Source organism: Lepidochelys kempii, chromosome 11 (genome assembly GCF_965140285.1).
Source record: "Lepidochelys kempii isolate rLepKem1 chromosome 11, rLepKem1.hap1, whole genome shotgun sequence".
Lineage (NCBI taxonomy): Eukaryota > Metazoa > Chordata > Testudines > Cheloniidae > Lepidochelys > Lepidochelys kempii.
The window spans coordinates 14346469-14361954 of record NC_136390.1 but is presented as its reverse complement, the minus strand read 5'-3'; the positions used below and the strand labels follow the sequence as shown (position 1 = coordinate 14361954).

The 15486-nt window shown below is 41.3% G+C and overlaps 1 long non-coding RNA gene across 2 annotated transcripts in view; it reads left to right on the top strand.

Moving 5' to 3' along the window:
• LOC144930948 (uncharacterized) overlaps positions 1 to 15486 on the top strand; it is a 238306-nt gene that overhangs the window by 85218 nt on the left and 137602 nt on the right. For both annotated transcript variants that reach the window (XR_013636462.1, XR_013636463.1), the window contains exon 3: positions 2915 to 2996. This is a non-coding gene — a long non-coding RNA (uncharacterized LOC144930948). The remainder of the gene's footprint in view (positions 1 to 2914; positions 2997 to 15486) is intronic.

The following is a 15486-nucleotide window of genomic DNA, read 5'->3' as shown; positions in this document are numbered from 1 at the left end:
TGGAATGGGGGGCGAAGGGGTGGGAAGAGGTGGGGCAGGGGTGGGGACTCATGGAAGGGGTGAAGTGGGGGCGGGGCCGGGGGCAGTGTGGAGGGGTGGGGTGTCAGTGATGTGGCCCTCGGGCCAATGTACTAGTCCTCATGTGGCCCTTGTGGTGATTTGAGTTTGAGACCCCTGATGTAAAGGAACCTTAGTTGCTGTCACTATACGCATGAGTGGAGATGGACAAATGCATTAGATTCTCACCCCACTCTGGCTCCTGTAAACTAGGGAAAGAGGCTGGAGCAGCACAGAAAGGATCTAAATTCCCAGGACCTGATGAAGAAGACAACAAACTCTAGCAAGACCTATCAGGGGCATGAAGGGGTGGAGTCCCTGCACACAGTTGGAGTCCCAGCTGCAGAGATCTGGGCAGTGCTGCTGTCTGTAGGTAGACCTCCTGGGTGGTCTAATTTACACTGGACTTGCTCCAGTCTCCAGAGCAGCTCAGAAACAGACAGGTGCACAGGTGGTTTTAAAGCCAGCTTAGCCATCCCTCTTCCCCTTGGGCTGTGAGCACTTAGAGGTGCAGCCTAGCCTCTGACCCAATGTCACTAATGCTGCATACTTTGTCACAGAATGTGTGACACTGAGCAATATTGCACAAACCAGGACCCCATTGTGCTAGGGGCTGTTCAAACACAGAAAAAAAGATGATCCCTGTCCCCAGGAGCTTACAGCCTCAGATGAGATAACAAATGGAGACAGACAGGGAACAAGGAAACAATGAGACAGTGCTGGTCAGCCTGATAAGCAGTGATCTTGGCACACCAGCAGCTGTTACGAATGTTTGAGTGGAGCTCTTCCCAAGTGTGAGGGGAAGCATGGGCAAAAGCAAATGTTTGAAATTTAACAATTGGGTGATGGAGGCTGACATCATGGGCTGACAGAAGGTGAAAGTCCATATCGTTCAATATTGAATGAGAGACTATAGGTAGGGTGTGGATAGGTCGTGAAGAACCTTGAAAGTGAAGATAAGTGAGACAGGGGAGGGATTCAAAGAGAGGTGGTATGGTTCAAGTGACAGGCTAGCAAAGTGATCTTTAGAATTGCATTCTGAATGGATATAAGTAAGTAGGGTAACAAGGCATTTTCCAAGGCCAAAGAGAAGGATGTTGCAGTAATTAATATGTGATATGAGCCCTTGGATGAGCATTTTAGTTGTGGGGATAGACAGGAAAGGCCACAATGTTGTGTAGAAAGAATCTGCAAGACTTAGACATAGCCTGGATGTGAGGACCTGGAGAGCGTCCCAAGTCGAAGACTACATCCACGTTGCAAGGCTGCCTGACATGCAGAATGATGATCGACAAAGGATGGAGCAGCGGGTCAGAGTAGTAGCTCTGTTTTAGCCAGGCTGAGCTAGACATTCGTGACTAGATAGCCACGAGGTAATTTCAGAGAGAGGGGCTGAGATTTTAGTTTGGAGGGAGGAGACTTGTTTGGAACAGAGAGTTAAGTCTGTGAGTGTTCAGCATAGAGATGGTAGTTGTATTTGTGTTTACGGATGAGATCACCCAGAAATAAGGTGCAGAAGGAGAATAATAGTACTTTACACATAACATCATTCACTTGCAGTTCTTAGAACACTTCACTATAATTATTATTTTATTTCTACCAAAATATTTTATAAATATCAATTAAACTGCAAAATATCTTGTAAGCAGTAGTATCCCCATTCAACTGATGGGAAAATTGAGGCATATAAGTGAGATAACTTGCCTAAGATCACACAATGGTTTATCTGCAGAGCTGGGATTGGAAGTCCTGACTCTTGAATCCCACATTGCCCTGTATGAAAAGCTTTTGCGTTTTCCCCTTTTATTTGTTTGCCACATTGAAGTAGCAGATATAATTCTGCAGGTCACCTGTACTCTCATGCCCTACATGGGAACATGAAGGACAACTCCTTATTACATTAAAACTTGTTATGACCCTGAGGCAGCATTACTAAGAGTGGCAAAATGTGCTGCAAGACCTCACTCTGCAAGACCTCACACAGAGGGTGAACTCCTGGTCTCGCTGAAGCCAGTTGGGGCACTCCCATTCAATGGAGTCAGGATTCCATCCCCAGTTTTTGGTGTTCATGCTAGGCTGAATACTTCCGGAAAGGGAACAGGAAAGGGAACAGTAGTGTGACGGTGTTGGGTATAAGCACAAATACCATACTGGGAGCCCTAAATGCAAAGGATACAGGCAATGCCGCCATTTGAGGAATAGATCACGCTAATATTACTTCTTTTGGAATATTTGGGCCACATTCTGAGTAAATCCACCAGAGTAAATCCAGGTTTATGTCAGCGTACCTGAGATCAGAACCTGGCCTTTTGTCCGCTATACCGCCCAGTGGCGTTTCTTCAGCTTGAAGGAAATCTGCGCAAGGTCAAAAATCGCTGGTCCATTCCAAGCTGCAGAAGGCCCAGAGTACAGCAGCAGTACCCTGGTTGCATTCCATAAGTAGTGCCAGAACACAGAGGTGGCACTGTGGCCCCTGGCATTCTTTGGAAACCCTGCAGTGGCTGTAATTATTACTATAATCCCTGGCTGTAGTAGCACCCACTGCCTGGCTATGCAGATAATCCTTGCCCTACTTTTATGCTGAGAGAATTCTGTCCCTTTAACACTGTATTAGTCCCACATGCAGAGCCTCCAGCTTTGTGACGGGGGTGTTGCTTTCACCCTAAAAGAGCACTCCTGGCAAAAAATAAAGCATTGTGGTAAGATAAGTAGGCCAGCAGGCTGCAAAATGATCTACCAGGGAGTCCGCTGTAAAGATACTGGAGACAACCTCCAACTCTGAGCCCACAGCCCCAGAAGGGGAGGAGGAAAACATGATAAAACATAGGGTTTGACATGCACGCTTGTTGTTTTTCAGGTTTCCAGGCCTCTAAGAGTCACTTTGACATTCATAGTCTGACAAATGGGTATGTGTTCTGTATGAGGACAGCTGAAACAAGGTAAGATTACATTACTCAGCTATGCGGCCCTCCTTCGCGGGACTGCCATATGCTGTACATATTGCCATGAGGCTTTCTAGACAAAAATAAATGGTTGCAAAGATCCTGCTTTTTAAAACTGGCTTCCCAGTTTGTACCTGCTGGTTTGAGAGTGCAAACCAGGAAGGCATCTAACTGCCAACCATTGTGCCAACAAGTGTTTGTGGGCAAACCATTGTGGGTACAAAATTAGTGGTTACATTCTTAGCGCTAGCCTAATTTTTAAGGCATTGTATGGGAGTAGTAGTGACCCATTATTCGATGCTCCTATGTAGGAATGAATATGCAATATGAGAACAGCTTCTTAGCAGCAGCTAGCATGTTTCTTGTTGTTGTGGATTAAGTTATACTTTAAAATGTTTATGTCTGCATTCTGGTACCCTAATTTACACTGAATTCACCTTACTGCATGGACCATCTCAGTGAAGTCAATTGGCTACTGTGACACAGAGACCCCTTGGCAAAGGGTCCCCTGTTCTTTACAAACATTTCTCATCTCAGACCTGATAAACTCACTACACCAAACACATGCCTTACAGGATGTTTATCCATAAATAGTAACAGGAAAGGTATCTACAGAAAGCTCATAACTTGTCAAGATTCATACTTTTTGCGAAATATACATACATAGAACTGTACAAACATTCAGGTAACATTTAAGGAGTAATGTATTTATTGTGAAAGCATGCATTAGGGCCTTAGAGTACAAATTAGTCACCAGGCAATAAAGAGTCTCAGTGTTGGCTAAGTTGGGCAAAGGGAGCCTGTCACCCCGCCCTGTTTGGCTGGTGATGTAAAGTGAGGTTCAATTGTTTAGCCTTGTGCAATACTAAGACTGTAAATGGGAAACCATCAGAGGCAACACCAGTCAAACTCACTTACAGGTAAAAAAGAATCTTTACAAGAAGATGGGGTTCACCCTGACTGTGAACAGAAACAAAAGACTTCTTTTCAGTATAACACAAACAGAAATACAGAAACACTCTGTATCCATTAACTGAGGAAAACCCTTTGTGGGGCAGGGATAGTTTTATGAATATTTGGATCCTGATTTTGAAAAACGAGCCAACTCTACAATAGTCTGGACTTTTGGCTGGGGGTGGGGGGAGGGATTACTTTATATAGGGTGACCAGATGTCCTGATTTTATAAAAAGAAAAGGAGTACTTGTGGCACCTTAGAGACTAACAAATTTATTTGAGCCTAAGCTTTCGTGATGCATCCAGATGCATTCAGTGGAAAATACAGTGGGGAGATTTATATACATAGAGAACATGAAACAATGGGTGCTACCATACACACTGTAACCAGAGTGATCACTTAAGGTGAGCTATTACCAGCAGGAGAGTGGGGGGCGGGAAAGGGGGGGAGAGGAAGCTTTTGTAGTGATAATCAAGGTGGGCCATTTCCAGCAGTTGACAAGAACGTCTGAGGAACAGTGGGAGGTGGGGGATAAACATGGGGAAATAGTTTTACTTTGTGTAATGACCCATCCACTCCCAGTCTCTATTTAAACCTAAGTCAATTGTATCCAGTTTGCAAATTAATTCCCATTCAGCAGTCTCTCCTTGGAGTCTGTTTTTGAAGGGTTTTTTTGAAGTATTGCCACTTTTAGGTCTGTAATCGAGTGACCAGAGAGATTGAAGTGTTCTTCGACTGGTTTTTGAATGTTATAATTCTTGACGTCTGATTTGTGTCCATTTATTCTTTTATGTAGAGACTGTCCAGTTTGACCAATGTACATGGCTCAAATATGCTCAAATAAATTTGTTAGTCTCTAAAGTGCCACAAGTACTCCTTTTCTTTTTGCGAAAACAGATAATGCCCCTCTGCCATGTGCAGAGGATCTGGAATTTCTGCGAATAGCCAGTGTCAGGGACTGGACATCACAGAGGAACGATTCAAAGGGCCTCAGGGGTTGGGTGCTACTGCTAACCTGCAAGGCGAAGTTAGGGCTGGCAGAGCCCAGAGACGAGTGCTTGAATGGCTGAAAGCGTGGTGGTGCCAGGGAGCTGACACCCAGCTACCACAAGAAAGACTTGCTGTTGCTGGGGTCGGGGAGTAAGAAGGTGACTCCTGGTCCTGGGCTCCCTGAGAACTATCACAGCTTCTTGTACGATGCTACTTAGGGTGAGTAAGAGTATCAGTTCTGGTCTACGCTAGAAAATTAGGTCGGTTTAACCACAACCTTGAGCAGCATAGTTAAGACAACTTAAGTCCCTGTGTAAACAACACTAGGTTGATGGAAAAATTCTTCGGTCGACCTAGCTACCACCTCTCGGGGTGGTGGGTTACCTATGCTGTTGGGAGAACCCCTCCTATCAGTAAAAAAGCCGAGGAGTACTTGTGGCACCTTAGAGACTAACAAATTTATTTGGGCATAAGCTCTTGCTGATACAGACTAACATGGCTACCGCTCTGAAACCTCCTGTCGATGTAGGTAGTGTCTATACTGAAGCACTGCAGCTGTACCACCGTAGCATTTTAAGTGTAGACAAGCCCTTAGATTGTGGTCTAGTTTCTAGATAACATCTCATACAAGTTACTTGTTTCAGTCTGAGTTTTAGGTGCTAAAATCGTGGTTCAGGGACACTAGCAACCTCCTCTTTTGCATTTTCTTTATATTCTGTTATGTGCATTGTTGCATGGTTCTGCATGAAAAAAGGTCTGATATGCACACAATTTTGAGTTATAAGCCCTTTCTAAGGTTTGTCTCCCCTCACTTTTTTAGCTTTAGAGTTTGGAAGCATAAAGAAAACATAGGCGCATAGCTGAGGAGAATCAGAAGACACTTTTATTCTTTTTAAAGTCATAATAAGTCAATTGGGCAAAATTATTCAGTGGAATTACACCACGGATGAATTTGGCCTCTTTATAAAAATTGCTGGTTTTGTAGAAAGTATAGCTCTTGATTTGGGACTAGAAGAATGAAACAGATTATTTTATGCATTTGGGATATTCAGTATATTTCTGATACACAAACCTTTCATTAAATCAGAACTCTTTGAGAGAGTAGAATAAACTTGAGCTATTCCTGACATAGAATTTGAAGAAGCTATGTTATAAGGTTAGTGCAAGATAAATTTTTCTGAACTGCTTTGCTGAAATCTGAACATTCTAAATCTTTTTTCATGCTGACTAGTGAGAGAGATTGCTCTGTATTAATTTGGACTTCATACATGTCACATGATACTAATACATTCCAAAAGCTAAGATACAAGATTACTCCTTAACCATAGAACTAACCAACAGGAATTTTAATCAAGACAATATCCAATAATGAATAAAGACTGAATGTTTTTGGAGGTGATCCAAAATACACAGTTGGGAATTTTAATCTTGATCGTCTTTGAATTTTGTAAAAAGGATTTAAAAGTTTGTGGATCGTGCCAGTCTGGGCTGATTCCAGAAATGAGCCATCTAAGGTATTAAAGTGTTTCATCTGTACAGACACTGAATATTGCAAATCTGTCTCAGTAATTGATACCAGATAAGTTAAAAATGAACCAACCTAAGTAACTGAAAAAACTTGTTTCTGCTAAAATATAATACTGTAACATAAACGGAAAAACAGATACAATGTCTAGCCTTGATAATTTTTCTGACAAAATTAAGGCATTCGTTTTTCATAATTTATCGATTAACTTGCTTAAAATTATTAAAGCTATAATTGTAGCTGATCACCTGAAATTAAACAGCAGGTTTCTTACTCAGAGAGCATGTATATACATAACATAAACATGTGTGCACGCATCTATATCACCATATCTGCTATCATGATCAAAGTTTCCAAAAGTACTTTCAGTTATTGCTGCAGAGAAGGGACATACCTTCTTCCAGTTCCTCATGTTGTTATGTATGCTACTGCTTTAATGCCATATTCTGCATGAAGTTTCTTTAATGGAAACCAATTAAAACAGGTTTTGCTACTACCTGGCTGGAAATTCAGAATACTTATTGTACATATTTATCATAATATACTTGGCTTATGTGCATTAAAGTACATTCTTTTCCCCCAGTTTCTATTCAGCATAATTATACATGCAGTCATTTAAAACAATTTAAGAAAATGAAACCATTGAAATGGCTCATTTTAGGCTACCCTAATGTCTCAGCTGGTAAAACAGTATCACTGAGCTTTTTCTTGGGGGAGATTAGAATTTAGGCACAATTTAGGGATTTCAGCTCTTTTAAATTGGAAAGGGACGGGGTCATTACATAAGTGCTGTTCCCTGTCTCTGAAGAGAGGCCTAGCTTACATCTCTTTCAGGATTTGATTACTACTGTATCTAAATATTTAAGTGAAAAGATAGTAGGGGTTAAAGAGGAGGGGAAATTATTCACATTTTTTTGTTTCTTCCTAATATTAATGCAAGTCCCAGCTACTTTATTTTCATCTTTCAGCCAGTCACATGATTTAATCTCAGCTATGTAGTGAAAGTTTAAAAGCCTAATGCTGTAAGCTATAAACCGAACTAAGCACAGAAAGGAATTTACAGTATGTTAAAAGAAAAGGAGAAGAACCTAATAGAGTTATAGACATTTCAAGGATAGAATAATCAAGTGTGTACAATATAAAGCAGAAGGTTCATAATGATTGAAAAGTTGGGGGGGGAAGCTATTTTGTAGTAGCTCCATGAACTTTGGCTGAACCTTTCTATTTGGCAGCCTCCAGTAAGGACAGCCTAAGATGAGGCATTAGGGTTTGAATCTGAGAAGCTGACATCAAGCAGACAGCAAGACATGATATCTTATTTTCCTGAGCTATGCTGACACAAATTGAACTCCACTTATTATTTTCTTATGCCAGTAAAGTTGCACTTGGCATTTAAACGGTTTGCTTGCAGATGTTCGACCATTGGCTGTCTTCATTTAAATAATTTGCAGATTGTTTCGTACGATTAAAAGACAGCAACTATTTCTTCATGAGTCCAGTTGTATAAGCTTTCCTTTTTTCTTCTTTGACCTTGTGTAAGGTAAGAATTTGGTGTTAAATCCAAGTACCCAAAGGGTACAAAGCCAGTTTTCTGTGTTATTAAAGGAGGAAAACTGAGAATGGAGGAAACTTGCCTTTAAACTGTTTGACTGATTTCAGTAAGGAGAAAAGACGAATGTTATTAAAGATTTCTGCTCAGGAAAATAAAAGTTCAGCTTCTTAAGCAGTGCATGTTTCTTAAGCAGACAGTGTAAGTTGTGACAACATTGAATATTGTACATAGGGTGACCAGATGTCCCGTTTTTATAGGGACAGTCCCATTTTTGGGGACTTTTTCTTATATAGGCACCTCTTACCCCCACCCCGTCCCGTTTTTTCACAGTTGCTATCTGATCACCCTATGCATAGGAACTAGTTAACAATGCTTAGAATGTGTGTTAATTATCGGTCTTAACACACAGCACAATTGTGCATCAAACCTGGCATCTAGATACCTCCCATTACTTTTTTACATCCGATGCTTGATCTTTTCGAATCGCTGACATACGTTCACTGTGTTAGATTTTACTTATTCATAGGAAAGAGTCTTTTGCTTGGTACAATGTATTGTTTTTATTTGCTTGTTTGTATTCTTAGGCAACACATACACAGAGAATACTAGTGAATAGCTCTTAGAAGAAAGTAAGATGTCAGTCTACATTACAACTGCCTGGGGTGAATGGAGAGAATTCATAAAGGGTTAGAAAAAAAGACAGTGCTTTATAATGAAATGTACTTCATGTAATTTATGACTACGTAGTCAGAGAGTAGTCTGTCTTTCCCCATCTCTACCCCCACCCCTACTGTCTAGCAATTCTTAATAATGGTCTGGGGGGAGAATGTTCTCTACCACTTATTAAGTAACTCTTTTCATTTTACCAAAAGAGTTCTCTTTAAGAATTACAAGGCATAATCTGACAACATGGCCAATAATTTAAGAAAGTGTTGTCCACTAGACAAGACTGGGAGTCAGGAGATGTGGGGAAACCCTGGTCCCATTGAAGCCAATGGGAGTTTTGCCATTGATGTCAGTGCGGCAAGGATTTGATCCAAGGTTCTGTTCCCAACTATTTTACTGACTTGCTTGGTGATCTTGTGCAAGTCATCTATAACAAAACATGCCTCGGTTTCTCCATCTGTAAAATGGGGATAATAATGTCTGAGGTAGTACAAATGGTGAGGACTTGCAGCTGGGTGATTCTGCTTCAGGAATGGGTTGAATGTCACATATGGACGATCAGTGCAAAACAGTTCTCCCAAATTGCAGTGTGCTGTTCATGAAAAATGTGAAAATACACATTATTTTTGAGATATATCTTACCTAAGGCAATATTTTAGCATGATTTGATAAATTGCACAGGAAGCAAGGGAAAGAATTGGTGTGTCTGCTAGACTACCAGGCAGCAATTAAGGAGGATAAAGACATTGCAGAGAAGTTTAAATGATTTCTTTGCATCAGTCTTCCCCACAGAGGATGCTGATGGATACCTACTCTTTTCTAGTAATAAAGATGATATACTGTCAGAAATTGAGGTTTAAGAATAACATGGCTTAGTTGCTAACACAAATACACAATCTCTAATTAAATCTTCTATACCTGACGACCGGGCTCTATCTTTAATAAATGAACTCTCAGCGATCCTGTGAATTACTAGCGACTAAGCCTTTTCTCAGTACTCCAAGTAGTGTGATTGTAATGAAAATTAATAATATATATTATTATGTAATATGGATATAGTATACCCAGCACAGCTCCTGCAAAGGAAAATCATGCCTCACTAATCTGTTAGAATTCTTAGAGCATTTTAACTAAATAGTAGATTAAATAAAACTTGCTGATATGTTTTATTTGGACTTTCAAAACACTATTGTCAAAGTCCCTCTCAAGAGACTGTTACAAGAGGCTATTAAGAAAAGTGGTTATGGAATGACAGGCAAAGATCCATCACAGATTAGAAACTGTCTAAGAGACAGTTTAAGAAGAGTAGTAATAATTGGTCAATTTTCAGTATTGCTAGTGGGATATCCCAAGATCCAATACTAGGAAGTGTCTTTATTATATTAACAATCAGAAACGGTGGTAAACAATTTGGTGGCAAAATTTGTAGATGACAAAAAAGTATTTATTTTAGTCAATATTAAAGGAGCCTGTGAGAACCTTGACTAAGAGAGGGAAATAGGCAGTATGATGGCACATGTAATTAATTGCTGAAAGTGCAAATTATTGTACTTAGAAATAAATAATTTGAACTGTTAACATACATTGTTGGACTCTAAATTAACTGAAACCACTCAGGAAAAAGACCTTGGCCTCAAGGTGAACAGCACAATGATAATCTCTGTACACTGTTCATCGGTGGTCGAATTAACAAACAAAGTGTTTGAATGCATAAAGAATGGGATAGAAAATAATACTGGTACAATCAATGGTATGCCCTCCCATGGACTACTGTGTTCAGTGCTATGAAGTTATCTGATTAGAGTATGACCATGCAAATCATTGTTGCTACACTGTTATATAATTGCAATTAATCTTATACAAAGTGTGATGCATAGCCATAAAGGGTTAAGCAGCCTCCAGGCTAATTGACCCAGATTCAACCTTTAGGGACATATTGGTAGATTATGTTTGTGTTTTTATGTGTTTACATATATATTGTTAGAGGTTAACAATGTAATCAAACAGTCCCTGTCTATGCTGTATTCTGTTAATTCAGAGATCAAAAGGACATCTTAACATTTAAATGAACTGTAAACATAGTGATATCACTGTATTCATCTCTCTTTGAAAAGTATAACAAATCACCTGCGAATGGTGGAAACAGGCAATTGCCTTATGTTAATCCGTGTATCTGATTACTGGTGGTGCTTAGGAAATAGGTCTCCTTCAAAGTCTCCATGATTGCCTATTGTTTGCCTAAGCTGTCGAAGAAGACCTGGAACCTTATAAAAATGTCTTGGGTCCTGATCCTTTTTATCTCAGATCTTCTTGATGCTTCATGCAGGGGAATCTTAAGTCCTAAGACTGAGATCTCCAGAGTCCCATCTGGATCACCCTAAGTATTATCATTGGACTATAACCTATGGACTAATTCTGAAAGAACTCTTTGCAACTACAAAGCTCACCATTTCTACTATAAATCTGATCTCAGAACTGTACTCATGTCTGTATGTACATTGATCTTTTAACCTATACTCTCTCTTTTCTTTTTTAATACATTTTAGTTTAGTTAATAAGAATTGGCTGTAAGCATGTATTTGGGTAAGATCTGGAATATTCATTAACCTGGGAGGTAATGTGTCTAATCCTTTGGGATTAGTAGAATTTCCTTATATGATTAATCAGATTTTCAGTAATCCTCATCATACTTGACTTGGGTGTCTGGGTGGAGGCCTAAGTCTGGGTTAATTTAAGGGAACTGTGTTGTTAGCTTCTGGGTAACCAGTAAGATATTATAGAAGCTGTTTCGTTCGGACTTGGTAAATCTAAATATTGGAATATCCACCAGCTTTGGGGATTGTCTGCCCCATTCTTTGCAGTTCACCCTAATTGAGTAACTCAGCGTGGCTCCCTGGGACTCCGATCACAAGTGTCTTTCACCATATCTCAAAAAACTGCAGAGTCAAGTGACAAGAATGATTAGAGACACATGAGGAAAGACTAGGTCTGTTTAGTGTAGAAAAATAATATATACTAGGGGACATGGTGGAGGTATAATGAAGGTCAATCACAAGCTCTTGCAATAGCCTTTCTCTAAAAAAGCTAGAGACATTTAATTAAACATTTAATGAAATGAAAAGTCAACACATTTATAAATTATAAAAGAGAATATAGCACATAATTAACTGTAGAACTCACTGCAACAAGAGACCATTGGGGCTTTAGACTGGTCAAAAAAGGTTTGGGCACTTATAAGGATATGAGACTATCCATAGCTACATTAATATAAGTAACTTTTTAGAAGAGAGATATGCTATTTGTTATAGCATAAACCAATCAAAAACTGACTGCATTAGGAAAACACTTCCCCTATCTGCAGGTTATTCCATATTTGCCATCTTCAGTTAGACACCTTGCACGGAAGCATTTGGTGCTGGCTACTATGTGAAACAGGACACTACTGAAAACAGACCATTGGCTTATCTGGCATGGCAACCCCAGCACTTCTGCAAAGCAGGGAAATCACAAACATTTAAACAACTCACTTTATTATAGATACAAAGTATCAGTTCAGGCGAGAATTATTTTTAGATGACCAAAAGAAACAAAATACAGGGGCAAGTGACTGCTAAAATATTTCCAAATAAGTTGGCACATGTTAATGTGCAGTGTAAGAACTTGGACTTCCATGTGATGTAGTGTGATGTAGAGATAAGATGGGGAGGTGAAGTTGTATATTTTTCATGGAAGTATTGTTTTTCTGTTTAGTAGCATTCGAATCAACCATATACTTTTACTTACTGATTTAGTCAGAAGTAATTTGTACAATGATTGTGGCCTTGTCTGTACTTGGGATTCTTGCCGCTGGTGACCAGCAACTGCACCAATGCACAGTGTAGATAGGGAAAGGTGCAATTGTCCCCTCCTGGAAACGGACATAAACTCAATTGGTACAAATCAGTTTTCCTTAGTTATGGCTGGGTTTTATATTGGTGCAGCTATGCAAGTTGTTGGCTGAATTGGCATGTCTGTTTAGTGTCAGGTCAGGCTATGCCTGCTACCAAAGCCATCCCGTCCCTAGGATGGACCAGGGCAGTCGCCCTGGGCCCTGCATGTTGGGGAGCACCGCACTTCGGGATGAGGGGTCCAGGGCGGCCTGGAGGGTTAGAGGGGGGCCTGGCTCTGGCAGCAGCAAGAGACTTGGCCCCAGCCTGCCACATTCCACTCCGCCCCGCTGGCTCCTGGCGTCGTTTGGGGGAGGGGGCAGGAAGAGGTGGGGTAGGATGGGGTGGAGTGGGGGCAGGGCCTGGGCCTGGGCCAGAGCTGGGGGGGGGGATGTCCCAGGCCCTGCATCCCCCTAGGGTAGATGAGAGTAGATGGCACTACCTGTGGCTCATCAAACCCAGTGCCTTGTGGGTAGCCCAGGAGGGTTAAGGCTAAGGGAGCAACCCCTGACAGTAAAGCCCCACTGCCTTATGGGTGAATTTGGGAGAATGTAAGGCTATGAGAGTAAACTCAGACAGAAAATCTGAAGTGGAGCCCCAAAGGCCATAAAGTACTAATATTTTAGTATCTTTCCAGCAACTTCTGCAGCAGATCAGGTACCAGATGTATTGGTGCTTGCTCCCCTCTGGATTTTACTGGTGATGACAAGCAGGGGGGCCTGATGCATGGGCAACTCAGGGCCTCCATTTCATCTGCCCAGGCTTACACCCTGGAGAGGTACTCCAGCTTCGCCTCGAGCATCAACACAACACGGAAGGCAGCAGTCACCGGATCTAAGCTCTTACTTGATTGGCATAGAGTTGAGCGCCAGGGACTGTCTCCGACAGTGGGAGAAATCATCATATCTCACTGGATAACCACTGTCTGCCATAAAACTGGGCAGCCCCCAGACAATAGGGTGTTGTCCCGCCACAGTCTGGCTGCTTCAATGGGTGCTTGGGGCTTAGAGTTTTATAAGTTGACAAGTGGACTTTAACCAATGCACCAGGCAAATCAAGTAAAAGGAAAGAAAACATCCTTAAAGATAGAGTGCTGGAACATTCGCACCATAAAAACTGGATTATCTGAGGACCGTCAACAGATCAACGATGCATGTAAAACTGCTGTGATCAATGATGAGCTCGGACGACTCAAAATGTGGATATTGCAACCCTCCAAGAAACACATCTAGCATCAAGTGGGTCTTTAGAGAAAAAGACTACCCATTTTTCTGGCAGGGGAAAAGTGCAGAAGAAACACAAGAGGAAGGAGTGGGATTTGCCATCAAGAACTCACTTCTGGGGATGATTGAGCCACCTACAAATGGATCAAAGAGAATTTTGGCACTATGCTTGTTCATATCTGAGGGCCCAGTCAACCTTGTGAGTGTGTATGCCACAACACTCTCCTCGTCCTCTGACATCAAAGACCAGTTCTACAACCAATTGAACACCAACACCATCAGCAAGATTCCGAAACACTAATATGCTTCCTGCTAGGGGACCTCAGTTCAAGGGTGGGACCTGATCACGAAGCATTCACCAGCTGTCTTGGTCAACACGGAAATGGTCAGAGACTGCTAGAATTTTGTTCCTATTATGATCTCTGTATAACAAACTCATTCTTCCAGACAAGACCACAACACAAAGTGTCTTGGAAACATTCCAGATCTGGCCTCTGGCATCAACTGGATCGTATCATCACAAGGTGTACCAACTTTAACATTATCCTCATTACCCACAGTTATTACAGTGCTGATTGCAATACAGACCACTCTCTGGTATGCAGCAAGGTCAGACTTAAACTAAAGAAAGTACACAGATCTAAAGTAAAAGGATGTCCTTGTATTAACATCAGCGCCATAGCAGACCAAGAAAAGTCACGTACAAGAACATACTTTAACAAGTCTTTGACACCAATGCCACAAACGCCCAGCTGTAGTGAGAGAAACTGAAGAACACAATCTACAATGTCAGTCTTTCGGAAGAAGGAAAACAAGACCAACGACTGGTTTGATGTATATTCCACTGTGTTGACACCAGTCATAGAGGCCAAATGCACAGCCCAAACCAACTACAAGAGAGACCTAAATGAAAAAACCTTACAAGCATTGAGAGTGGCAAGAACCAAAGTACAACAAACTGCTCAGTGCTGCGCCAGTGACTACTGGCTGTATTTATGTGAAAGCATCCAAGTAGCAGCTGATGCAGGCAGCATCAGAAACATGTATGATGGGATCAAGAAAGTTTTTGGTCCAACTACAAAGAAGATAGCCCCATTGAACAGGGGAAACCATCAATGACCACACCAAGCAGATGGATCACTGGGTAGAACACTACTCTGAGCTTTACTCTTATAAAAATATTGTTACACACGCAGCCATCAATGCCATTGAAAGCTTGCCTATTATGAACCAACTTGATGAATCAACTATCAAGGAGAGCTTAGCCTTGCCATAGATGGCCTCCCCAATGGAAAGGTCCACAGAAAAGACTGCATACCATCCAAGGTCATAAAATGCGGAAAACCTATTCTACTGCAACATCTTCATGAGTTGCTCTGCCTGTGCTGGAAAGAGGGTAAAGTACCACAAGAAATGAGAGATGCCAACATCATCACTCTCTATAAAAACAAATGTGACAGGAGTGACTGTAACAACTATTGTGGCATTTCCCTCCTTGGTGTTATGGGAAAAGCCTTTGCCTGAGTTGTCCTGAACAGACTTCTGTCCTTGCAGACAGAATCTATCCTGAATCACAGTGCAGCTTCAGAGATGAAAGGTCTACAGTTGACATGATCTTCTCGCTGAGACAACAACAAGAGAAATGCAGA